Here is a 13086-nt window from a genome sequence, read left to right as displayed (position 1 = left end):
AAATTTAAAAAGTATAGCCTCCAGGAGCAGTGGATTTGTAGTGCATGCACTGAGCCACAGGAGGCAGAAGGAGAAGAAGAATTAGAAGAAGAAGAAGGAGAATGAGAAGAAGCAGAAGAAGGAGAAGAAGAAGACGAAGAAGAAGACGAAGAAGAAGAAGAAGAAGAAGAAGAAGAAGAAGAAGAAGAAGAAGAAGAAGAAGAAGAAGAAGAAGAAGAAGAAGAAGAAGAAATAAAGTATTAGGCAAATAGAAAGCTAGCTGAACTAAATGTCTCCATTTGTATATAGTTACATATTATTTTATTTATGATGCTAAGATCATTCACAGTAGATATAGATATGGATATAGGTTGATAACACAAGGCTTCTAAAAGATAAGCTTTAAATCTGATATTATATTTAAGGTTAGTCCTAATTACATCAAAACTCTAACATTCTCAAGTCATGAGACTTTAGCCTATGAAGACTAAATGCATGGACTACAAGTGCCAACTTTGCTAACCACTCACAATATAACAGCAAGGAAGGTACAGAACCTCCTCAAAGTCCAATTTCTTCATCATGGGAATAATAAGACCTACCTCAGAAGGCTACTCTGAGAAATAATGTAGATACGGCATATTTAGCATCTAGTGCCAAGTTCAGCATTGATACTCAGTTCTGTAGCCAGTAGAGTATCTAGTACAAAGTCTTGAATTAGTGTTAACATAGTAAGTTGTTTCAAATTGCTAGAATCTAGATATATCTCACTGAAGGTGTATTTTTAAAAATATTTTATTATTTATTTTTAATAAAAGAGACATAGAGAGAGACCAGAGCACTGTTCAGCTCTGATTTATGGTGGTACTGGGGATTGAACCTGGAATCTCAGAGCCTCAGACATGAAAGTCTTTTTGCAGAACCATTAATGCTGTCACCCTAGCCCCTAAAGGGGTGTTTCTGATGCAAGATAATGAAGTGCAAGTCTTTGTGCTCCATATGGAACACATCAAAGTTGGCAGAATGTCCTCAATTTTCTTTTTCTTTTTTTTTTTTTTAAGCCTACAGCACCCGGTATTCCCAGGCGGTCTCCCATCCAAGTACTAACCAGGCCCGACCCTGCTTAGCTTCCGAGATCAGACGAGATCGGGCGTGTTCAGGGTGGTATGGCCGTAGACAGAATGTCCTCAATTTTCTTGGTGCTTGAAGCAAGCAGAATCAAGGAACTATAGGTAGTATGGCACTGAATGGATTGGATAGGGCAATTAAGATGCTTGATTGGATCTCAATTTTGTTTCAATTTCATATGTGAAATCATATTTTAAATTTCTGAAATGAAAGAAAGATGGATAGGCCAGTTTCTTTTTACCCATAGGGGTAGGATGGATCTGACACCCTTTCAGTAGGGTTCATGGGGGGGCAAGCAGGGAGGCAGAAGCCCTCTGGCTGTGTATCTACTTGTATCAAACCTGCTTTTCTTAATAACTTTTAGAGTAATTATTTTACAGTAATTATTACTGTAACTAATGACTATAATTATAATATTTAATATAGTAAGTAATTATTAATGTTAATAATACATCTAGTTTGAGATTAATTTCCCCTGCCATTTTTAATATCCACTTAAGTACATATTAAAAAAATAAGTAAATATTTTTCTTACCTTTCTTGCTGCTCACCTCAGTTGTTTTACCTATAAATTAGAGAAGCCAAATTAGATGACTTCTAATGTCTCTACCTGTCTTAGATTTTATGTCTGTATAATAAAATAATGTCAAGAATGTTGTAGTGTTTGTAATTATACCAAGTTCGTGTGGACTGGGAGATGGTACAGTGAATAAAGTTCCTAATTCCCTTCCTGGTATTGCATGTATCAGAGTGATGCTCTGATTCTCCTCTCTGTGTGTGTCTCTCAAATAAATAAATCTAAAAAACGGAAGTTAGGAAAGTAAGGGCTATCAGTATATATTCTGCTATATACAACTTTTTTCTTCAATATTTATTTATTCCCTTTTGTTGCCCTGGTTGTTTTATTGTTGTAGTTATTATTGTTGTTGTTGTTATTGGATAGGACAGAGGGAATTGGAGAGAGATGGGGAAGACAGAGAGGGGGAGAAAAAGACACCTGCAGACCTGCTTCACCTCTTGTGAAGGGACCCCCTGCAGATGGGGAGCCCGGGGCTCCAATTGGAATCCTTAGCCAGTCGCTGCTCTTCACTCCACCTGTGCTTAACCCACTGTGCTACGGCCAGACTCTTGAGATTTTTTTTTTTTTTAACCAAAGCACTGATCAGCTCTGGTTTATGGTGCTGCGGGGATCGAACCTGTGACTTCGGAGCCTCAGGCATGACAGTGTGTTTGCATAACCTTTATGCTATCTACCCCCGCCCACAACTCTTAATCTGAGCATGTAAATTGAATTCTGAGAAAAAATGGTTTTTAAAGATTGGTTGTTTTTAGACCTCAATTTTTTTGTTTCACTAAGTTTTATTGAGGTAACATCAGTTTACAAGGCTGGGGGTGCAATTTCAAAAATGATCTCTTCTAAATAAAATAAAAATCAAGCACTGGGAATCAGGCGGTAGTGCAGCTGTTGAGCGCACATGGTGCAAACAAAGCGCAAGGACCCGCATAAGGAAACCCGTTAGAGCCCCTGACTCCCCATCTGCGGGGGAGTCGCTTCTCAGGCAGTGAAGCAGGTCTGCAGGTGTCTCTCTTTCTCTCCCCCTCTCTGTCTTCCCTTCCTCTCTCCATTTCTTTCTGTCCTATCTAACAATGACGACATCAACAACAATAAAAATCAACAAGGGCAACAAAAGGGAAAAATAAATAAATAAATATTTTTTAAAAAAAACAAGGGCAACAAAAGCGAAAATAAATAAATAAATATTTTAAAAAATAACAAGCACTGCCAGATAGATATTACCACACTATGTAAGTACCAATAACCTTCCAAGAAAGTCTATTGAATCATATATTTCCAAATTTTTCTTGACCCTGGCTCCTTTCGTTGTTCTTAGTAACAAAATGTTAGGTTGAAAACTACAAGGACTACTCATTTTGAGTGAAAATAAATTATTATTTCCTCCAAATCTAAATTGATTTGATTTTTGATGTATAAAATAATCAAGTAAGGGGGCAGGTGCTGGCACATCTGGTTGAACGCACATGTTACAATGCGTAAGGACCCGGGTTAAAGCCCCTGATCCCCACCTGCAGAAGAAAAGTTTTGCTAGTGGTGAAGCAGTGCTGCAGGTGTCTCTCTGTCTCTCTCCCTATCTCCCTTCTCCCTCTCAATTTTTGGCTATCTCTAGCCAGTAAATAAAGACAATAAAAAACTTTAGAATAAAATAAAATAACCAAGTAAAAATAAAGTGTGGGAAATCATTTATCCAAATGGTTCTTACTATAATGATTCCAGGTTTCACTGAGGTAAAATATCTGTAATTTTTATTGAATTATTTTCATTTTTGTTCAAGACATATTACAGGCATAATTTTTAATATTTATTTATTCCATTTTGTTGCCCTTGTTGTTTTATTGTTGTAGTTATTGATGTCATTGTTGTTGGATAGGACAGAGAGAAATGGAGGGAGGAGGGGAAGACAGAGAGGGGGAGAGAAAGATAGACACCTGCAGACCTGCTTCACCAATTGTGAAGCAACCCCCCTGCAGGTGGGGAGCCAGGGGCTTGAACTGGGATCCTTATGCCAGTCCTTGAACTTTGCTCCACCTGTGCTTAACCCACTGCACGACTGCCCAACTCCCCAACAGATATAATTTGTCAATATAAAGTTATTTTCTCTTGGGAAATAATTATTTAATACTTTACTGCTAGATATAAAAATTATCGTATCATTAATAACAACAACTCTTTCTTTTGCTTGTTAAATAGATCATTCTCTAGGTTTGTTTTTTCATATGTTCCTTAAAAATATGTTTGTTGTTTGTTTTTTACCAGAGCACTGCTCATCTCTTTCTTATGGTTACATGGGGGATTGAACCTGGGACCTCAAGCATGAAAGTCTATTTGCACAACCAATTATACTATCTCCCTTTAAGAATATGTTCTTGGGAGTTGGGCAGTAGTGCAGTGGGTTAAGTGCACATGGTGCACAAGGACCAGGGTAAGGATCTGGGGTCGAGCCCCCAGCTCCCCACCAGTAGGGGAGTCACTTCACAGTCTGCAGGTGTCTATCTTTCCCCTTCTCTGTCTTCCTTTCCTCTCTCCATTTCTCTCTGTCCTATCTAACAATGACAACAACAATAAACTACAACAACAATAAAAAACAATGAGGGCAACAAAAGGGAAAAATAAATAAATAAATAAATATTTTTTAAAAAGAATATGTTCCTGGGAGTCGGGAGGTATCACAATGGTTAAGCGTACATGGCGCGAAGCGCAAGGACTGGCGGAAGTATCCCTGTTCAAGCCCCCGGCTCCCCACCTGCAGGGGAGTTGCTTCACAAGCGGTAAAGCAGGTCTCCCCCTCCTCTCTCCATTTCTCTCTATTCTATCCAACAACGACAACGTCAATAACAACAACAATAACTACAACAATGAAAACAACAAGGGCAACAAAAATGGAAAATGAATAAATAAATATAAAAAAAGAATATGTTCCTGAGCAGAGGGTAGAGAGTACAGTGGTTGTACAAAAAGACTCATTCCTGAGGCTCCAAAGTCTTAGGTTCAATCCCGTGCACCACCATAAATCAGAGTTGAGCAGTAATCTGGGAAAACAAGAAAAAGAAAAATAATATGTACCTATATGTCCCAGGAGGTTGTATAGTGGCTAGAACTTGAAACTAGACTTGAAAATATGAGGTCCAGAATTTGATCTCTTATATCACATATGCCAAACTGATGCTCTGGTTCTCTTTCCCAATAATAAGTAAATAAATAGGGAGTCGGGCGGTAGTGCAGTGTGTTAAGTGCATGTGGTGCAAAGTGTAAGGATCCTGATTTGAGCCCCTGGCTCCTCATATGCAGGGGAGTCATTTCACAAGCGGTGAAGAAGGTCTACAGGTGTCTATCTTTCTCTCCTCCTCCTCCTCCTCTCCCCACTCCATTTCTCTCTGTCCTATCCAACAACAATGTATCTAACAACAAGGACATCAATAATAACTACGATAATAAAACAACAAGGGCAACAAAAGGAAATAAATTAATTAAATATTTTTAAAGTAAATAAATAAATCTTTTTAATATTTATTTATTCCTTTTTGTTGCCCTTGTTAATCTATTGTTGTAGTTATTATTGTTGTTGTTGATGTCATCTTTGTTAGATAGGACAGAGAGAAATGGAGAGAGGAGGGGAAGACAGAGGTAGACTCCTGCAGACCTGCTTTACCGCCTGTGAAGCGACTCCTCTGCAGGTGGGGAGCCAGGGGCTCGAACTGGATACTCAGGCCAGTCCTTGCGCTTTGCGCCACCTGCGCTTAACCCGCTGTGCTACTGCCCGAATCCCTAAATATTTTTTTTTAAGTATGTAATCACGAAGCACAATGACCGGCACAAGGATCCCGGTTCGAGCCCCAGCTCACTGTTTACCAGTGTAAAAGATTTTAGATAGGGGAGTTGGGCAGTAGCTCAGCAGGCTCAAGGATGGCATAAGGATCCTGATTCCAGCCCCTGGCTCCCCACCTGTAGGGGGGTCGCTTCACAAGCGGTGAAGCAGGTCTGCAGGTGTCTATCTTTCTCTTCCCATCTTTGTCTTCCCCTCCTCTCTAGATTTCTCTCTGTCCTACCCAGCAACAATGAAACGATAATAACAACAATAAAGCAACAAGGGCAGCAAAAGGGAAAAAATAGCCTCCAGACACAGTGGATTCATGGTGCAGGCACAGAACCCCAGCAATAACCCTGGAAAAAACAAAATGTGTGTAATCAGAGTTTGAATGTACATATCTGATATTAGAGCATTTCTCTGGTTCTCTGCTTCTTTATAAGTGACCACTATGTCATACAGTGGTAGCCTGACAACTCTTTGCAAAATAATGTATGACAGCCAGTCCAGTGGGTGACCCTATGGAAAAACAGGGCAACAAAATAAGTCAGAGTTTGGGGTCTGGATTCAGTGGATAAAATACTAAATATCTTGGACTTCTTTTTTGTTTTTTTAATATGTATATTTATTTATTGATTCCCTTTTGTTGCCCTTGTTTTAAGGTTGTAGTTATTGTTGTTGTTGTTGATGTCATCGTTGTTGGATAGGACAGAGAGAAATCTAGAGAGGAGGGGAAGACAGAAAGGGGGAGAGAAAGACACCTGCAGACCTGCTTCACCTGCAGGCGGGGAACCAGGGGCTGGAACCGGTCTCCTTGCACTTTGCAGCACCTGCGCTTAGCCTGCTGAGCTACCACCCAACTCCCTCCTTTGTTTTCTTTTTTTTTAATTTTTTTTAGTTTTTTGTTATTGGATAGAGACAGAGAGAAATTGAGAGAGAAGGGAGAGATAGAGAGGAAGAGAGATAGAGAGACACCTGCAGACCTGCTTCACCGCCTGTGAGGTGACTCCCCTACGGGTGGGGAGCTTGGACTTGAACCCGGATCCTAACCAGTCCTTGGGCTTTGCACCACATGTGCTTAACCAGCTGCACTACCGCCCAACTCCCCCTCCTTTGTTTTCTTATCTGTAAAATTAAAACTATCTCCTTCTTGGGCCTCAGTAAAGATTAAATGAGTTGCATCCTAGGAGGTGACACAGTGGATAGAGTTCTAGGCTTAAGAGGATGAAGTCCAAAGTTTGATCCCTGGCATTGCATATACAGAGTGAAGCTTTGCTTTGCTCTCCTCTCCCTCTTTTCTCTCTCCCCTTTCCTCTCTCTCTCTCTCTCTCTCACACACACACACACACACACACACCTTAAAAAAAAAAAAAGAACCTGAAAGTATTGAAAGGTTCAGTATACCTTTTATTTTTTTCTTTTAGGGTCAGTATACTTAAGCTCATACAGTAAAGGAGATTAAACACCAATGTCCTGAATTCTAGACCACATCCCTTTACACAGGAGTTTGTCTCTATTAAGTAACCTGCCTTCAAGCAGCTTAGATTCATTTGGCTAACACAAGTGAAGAGACTAGCCAACAATGAGGAACTGGGGAGTTTAGAACAAAGCTTCCTATATCCAAAATAAGGTAGAGTTCTGAGGAGGGAAGTACTTCTCACTGTAAGTAGTACAGGAGACTTCCAAGAAAGAAGTGAGATCTGTGATAAGTCAGGGTCTGACACCAGTCCTAGAAGAAAGAACACTTGAGAAGGGGGTAGGGAGAGAGAGACAGAGACAGAGAGACACAGAGAGAGATTCCCCAACTAGGAAATGTGTTTAAAAAATATTTTATTTATTGTATAGGGACAGAGAGGTATCTGCAAGTAAGGAATAGTCATCTCCTCCTTTCTCTTCTTTCCTTTCTTTCTTTCTTTCTTTTTCTGTTTCTTTATTGGAAGATAAATGTTTTACACTCCACAGTAAATACAGTAGTTTGTACATGCATAACATTTCTCAGTTTTCCACATAACAATACAGCACTCACTACGCCCTCTGCCATTCTGTTTCAGGACCTGAACTCTCTTCCCACCACCCACCCCACAGTCTTCTACTTTGGTGCAATACACCTTCCCCCCCTCCTTTCAAGTCTTCAAAAGAACAGTGAAAGTAGGCCTCTGACCAAGGCTTCTTTGCCTGGGGAAGAAACGTCCTGACCTCCAGCACCTAAAGGTTGGGGTCTAGGTCCCCCTCCCCCCCAGGAGCTGGGCGGCTATCCATGGGAGGCTCTAGGCAACACCTCTCAGCTCCAAGGCTTCCTGCAGATGCTAGTGAGAAAAGAAAGCAAAGCTGAGGCTGAGTGGTCCCTGGGGACTTAGCAGGGTTGTTCCATGACTCATATAGTTTTATGCCTTATAACCCACCCTGTGGTGCCGGCTGAGAAAGGAACAGGCTCCCTAGGGTCCTCTGGGCGCGGTGTGGGCTCACCCAGCGTGTGACTTGGTCCCTCCTGTGTGTGGGCCTCGAGAGGGACAAGAAGGATTGTTGGCGTTGAATTCCGAGAGAGACTAAAGAAACTAAAGAATAGTTGTCCGGAGCTAGGTGTCAGGTCTCCCCCCTACCCCGCGTTCGGGGTGGCAGAGCCCGGGTGGACACCCATCCAGCGCGCTGGCATGGGCACCCGCCGCGCCGCTCCATGCGGGCGCTGATCCTGCACTCCCGGCAGCGCCGGCCGGCGAGTCTGAGCGAGTGAGTGCGGCCCCGACTCCGCCAGCTGCCCCAGCGCTTTTCATTTGTCCTCAGAATGAAAATTCCTGGATCACCGTTTCCCAGAACCCTTGTGCTCTTATTTCAGAGGACTAGCAGAGAGCATCAGAGGAGAGCGATAATCTCTGACATTGGGAGGAAGAAAAAAAAACAAAAACTGCTCTCTGTCAACTCCTTATGAAGGTTCTGCGGCTTATGTGTTCTTAGGGTTTTCATTTAAAAGGAAGTAGATAGTAATTATAAAATGTTCGGCACGGTTAATAAAAAAAAACTCAGTAAAAAAAGAAAGGTGATTCGGAAATTTTGCTTTATCTCCTATTTTAAGACGTTTTCTTTCTTCTTTTTTTTTTTTTTTCAGTTTACTAACCATCCAAGTCAAAATGAGAAGACCAAAAAAAAAATCTGTTTCATACAAGGTTGGTCAGGTGACAACATGTTGTACAAAAACATCTTTTATATGAAAAAAGTACTTAATGGGCTTTTTAAAATAAAGACAAAAATCAGTTGTGTATGGAAATATTGAAGAAAAAAAAAAAGCATTAGTCTTTTTATTTCCACCACGACTCACCAAATGTAGTCTTTCCAGAATATCTTGCAGGACACAATTGGGAGTTGAAATGGGAGGGGGACACTAAAGGGTTAGCATCTGTGCAGCAGAGTTGCTTGATTGATATTTAGTATGCAGTTTTGCAACTGAAGGTCAGCTACATTTGATGAGTGGTGCTATTTTAAAAAAAAAAAGCCTGTAAAATACTAGGGGTTTATAGTTCAGCTCTTATATCACTAGATATTAATTTAAGTAGCAGGTCCTTCTGAAATCACCTGAACCCCACCAAAGATGAAGGGAAGTGTGGAGAGTTTTGTTACAATGAAACTGTATTTTAATTGATCTTGGGGGCGAATGTATCTTTAAAGGATATGTCCTGGAGAAAATTCGGAAATATTGATCAAAACAATTCAGCAGCCTATTCTATGCCACAAATCAAGCAGAAATAAACAAAGACAGATTCAGGGTTAAGATACCCCCTGAAATGTTGTTTGTAACTCTAAGCTCTTTCTAGCTGAAACTATTGACAATTTAATGATGTTGAACTTGAGTAAGGGCAATTTCTCTTTCTTCGATTCGTCCATAGTCTGTGTTCAAAAACAAAACCTGAAAATACAGGTGTATTGTAATTTTTCTATTTTTATATTTTAAAAACATGTTTTCATCACCAAGTAGTCCCCTACTTTGGTGTTCAAACAAGATGGCAGAAACATTCGACAAAGAGGTTGTTTCGGAGATTACTATATACCCAACAACATTAAAATTAAAAACTTGATATCATGAGTGTCTAGAAAATTAGATATAGGAAAAAGTAAATTATAATCAGTCTAGAAGAAGTACATGGCATAAATGGGAGGGTGGAGCAAAATCAAATTAGGAATAATGAAATGGACTCAGGTTCTAAATCATCATGTTTTTTTTTTTTTTTCAGGAAGCAAGTATAATGATACCTATGCAGTCTAAAGTTGGTCAATTTGGTTCTGGGAGCCTTATTTTCCTGATTCATAAAAAGAGAGTTTGGGACAAAGTGTTCCTTTGTCTTCTTCTCATTCGTTCATCCACTCCTAAAGCAAAACTCTTGCTTTTAGAAGTACAGGCACAAAGTAGCTTTATCTACAGCAAAATAAGCCATCTTACTGTGTAGTTTATCTGATAGCTACATGCTAAGTCATTTTTGTGTGTACTGAAAAAATGATAGTATTTCATAGATCAAGAGGGCTATTTTACAGACTTTTCTAATATAAAGATGCTATCAATGATCTGATTTCAATTTTTTTAAATAGAGGGTCGCCTGTCTTTCAAAATAGTAACATACACATGCAAATTTCTAGAGCTTCTATTGCAAGGATGAGTATTGTTTAGGAAGAAACAAAAACAGGAGTGACCTTTTTTTCCCACAGACGTGCTCAGTCATCAGAAAAGCTTAATAAATCCCTATTTAGTATGCATTTATGCAGTGATTACATGAACTTTGACCTCTGAGGAGCTGTAGCAATTAGCTTCAGTGTCCAGCACCATCTCCCACCATTCCCCACTGACTTCCTTGGGTCTTCCTTTTTCATCTCTTAGGGGTTTATATACTAGGAAGATGTACAATTTAAAGTTAACTTTCCACCTGAGCTGTTTGCTTCTGCACAAGTCAATTCCCTCTCCTCAACATCCGTCCCAACCTCCTCATCTAAACAGCCATCTTAGATGGATATTGGGACTCTGATTGTCAATATTACTCAAACACAAATGGATTTCAATTCAATCTTGCCCTGTACTTTTGCAAAGAAGATAAACTCTAATGGCCCAAAGAGCTTAATTTCATAGTTGGTGGCATCTGAAACAAATTGAATCACTTCTGTCAGGCTAATTTAATGTTTTAAAAATATTCAATGTAATTTATTTTAAGTCAGATGAAACCCAGTGGATTGGCAGAAAGCTAAAAGAAGAAGCAGAAGAAGGGCAGCTGGAAGCTTCTCCCAGCCACTGCTACCCCCACACCACCACCACCAAGAAGAAAGCCAGGAAGGGAGAGGAAAGTGTTTCAAGTTTCTAGTAAACACTGTTTAGCAAAAGAATAATAGGAAAGTCGCCCCCTATCCCAAGGAGGGATGGAACTATAATTGTTGCCTTTAGCAGAGAGCTCAGATAAACCGCTGGGACTCATTCTAAAGTGACCCATCACTGCATTCATCTCTTCTTGAACTTTCAGTGAACCTGAGATTAAACAGGGGTGAGCAGCTAAGCAGTTTGTTGTTAGCAGCCTTTTCAACAACCCTTTCAGACTGAGTAAATATTGATCGGTTTGAATCTGATTGCCCCAGAGGGAAACATCATGGCATCTGAATAGCCTCTAAAAGTAAACTTTCAAAGGTGAAGCTTGAGACTTCAGAGTCACAGTAAGGTCTCAACTCAACCCAGGTTGAGAACTCCCTGAAATTTGGGAGTACTTGGAAAAAAATATGAGGAAAGTGAGGGAAAAACATTTGAAAACTAGAATTTTATATTGCAGTTATCTCAAGTCCTTATTTGAAAATCTTGTGTCCTTTTGAAATTTTTCAATAAAATGTTATTTCCTGGTTTCCTTCTTTTGTTACTTTAGTTACCATTGCTATCATTTTTCAAGGAGCTAACTGTTCTCCTCAGAGACTGAAATGAAAGAGAGACCTTGAAACAGAATGTGTTTAAACGCCTTTGATTTAATCGATTGGGACAACTAAAAAGATACAAATGTTTTCCTTGCTGAAAGGTATATTAATGTTTCCTAAATGCATTGCTTGTTAGCTGATTTATTCCTCAACCTAAAGAAGTCTTGGGATGTTTCACTGTAATTTATTGCTCTCTCTTTCTCTCTCTCTCTCTCTCCCCTACATTAAAACCAGCACCTTAAAGATTGGAATCTCTGAGATTCCTGTAGGTCAGTCCCTACTTTCAGATATTGAAATCACTGCAGTGGCATGCAAATGCCACTTTAGCACATTAAAGTATTTGGAAACTAGCCATCTGTTTTGCAGTGTGGTCTTACACTAATAAACAAAAGATACGGTATAAGACCAAGCTGGGAAATGAAAGAAAGAGTTGACCGACTTTGAAGTTCTCCTTCCTCCACTTAAGGCTTTTTGAGGCAAGCCCAGAAGCCAGGAGTCAAGGGGAGGGTACTAGGCGCCCTTGATATGGCCGCAGCAATCACCTCCTGCAAAGTGCAGACTTGGCCCCTTTGACAGGGAAGTACAGGAAATCTCATGAGTACTCTAAAAGGCCTGCAAATTCTAAAATTTGTGGGATTTTTCTCATTCCCCTTTCAGCCCCTCCTTTGCAAAACACCCTTTGGAAAGGAAGGATATTGTATGCCTCTATTTGTTTGTGGTGCTGTAAAATTTCTGCTCAACTCTTGAGGATAAAGGAGACTCCAAAACTGTGTGAAAATGAAGTAAAAGTGGTAAAAGGTCTATGAAGAAAGCTGCTTTGAACTCTGATTTGCTGGTTTCCTCTTTCTGAAAGCAGACATATATACCGTGGTTGGAAGTAACTTGAATGTTGAAAGCTCACAGAAAAGCTTCCCCAGATTCACCTGGAAAAATCTGTTGAGTACAGAGAACAATGAAAACATTCTTTTTCTGGAATTAAAACTTGGGTCCCATTGTAATCATGATGGCTATCAAGCCAAAGCTGATTTGGGAGTGGAGGAGAAGGCATAGGAAATAACAGGAAGGGGTAGTTATTGACCTGAGGAATTAGGAAGAGGCGTAGAAAGATTTGCTGAAAGCAGAATCACTCAATTGAAAGGGTGGAATATCATGAAACTCTGTTTGGCAACCCAAAAGGAAGGAAGAGGTGTGGGGTGGGGGAGCCATACTCAAGCAACTTTATATTAGATAATTAAATGTGAATCTCTTCGCTCTTGGTTCACTGATGTGAGGAAAGACAGAGTGAAGAGTTTTGGCTTTTGAAGGGGTTTCTGTTTATATATATGTCAGCATTCAGTTGTAGGTGAAAAGGTTAGGACTTGACCCAGGAAGTAACCATGTTTATTTCAAAAATAGATCTGCTTCAAAAAATATCCTTAGTGTTCATTTATTCCATTATGACCTATGATTATAATAAAGGATCTACTGTTGTTTTAAAAATCAACCCATTAAATAGATGTTGGTTAGGTGTAATTACACTGGCAGGGACAGTTTCTGCAACATAATGGAAAGTATTTACTTTGTTTTCAAGTTAAGGCCTGCTTCATTGGAAATGCATAGCAAGCAGCCTTCTCCATTACCCTACCTAAAATGATGCAACACTGTAGTCAAGTCAAACACAGACCCTTAA

The 13086-nt window shown here is 39.9% G+C and overlaps 1 non-coding gene across 1 annotated transcript; it reads right to left on the bottom strand.

Moving 5' to 3' along the window:
• Window positions 1-1038: 1038 nt before the first annotated feature.
• Window positions 1039-1157, bottom strand: LOC132539972 (5S ribosomal RNA). Its single transcript, XR_009551275.1, has one exon. It is a non-coding gene; the product is annotated as a 5S ribosomal RNA (ribosomal RNA).
• Window positions 1158-13086: the final 11929 nt, after the last annotated feature.

Source organism: Erinaceus europaeus, chromosome 8 (assembly GCF_950295315.1).
Source record: "Erinaceus europaeus chromosome 8, mEriEur2.1, whole genome shotgun sequence".
Classification (NCBI taxonomy): Eukaryota; Metazoa; Chordata; class Mammalia; order Eulipotyphla; family Erinaceidae; genus Erinaceus; species Erinaceus europaeus.
This window is presented reverse-complemented; position numbering and strand designations above follow the sequence as displayed.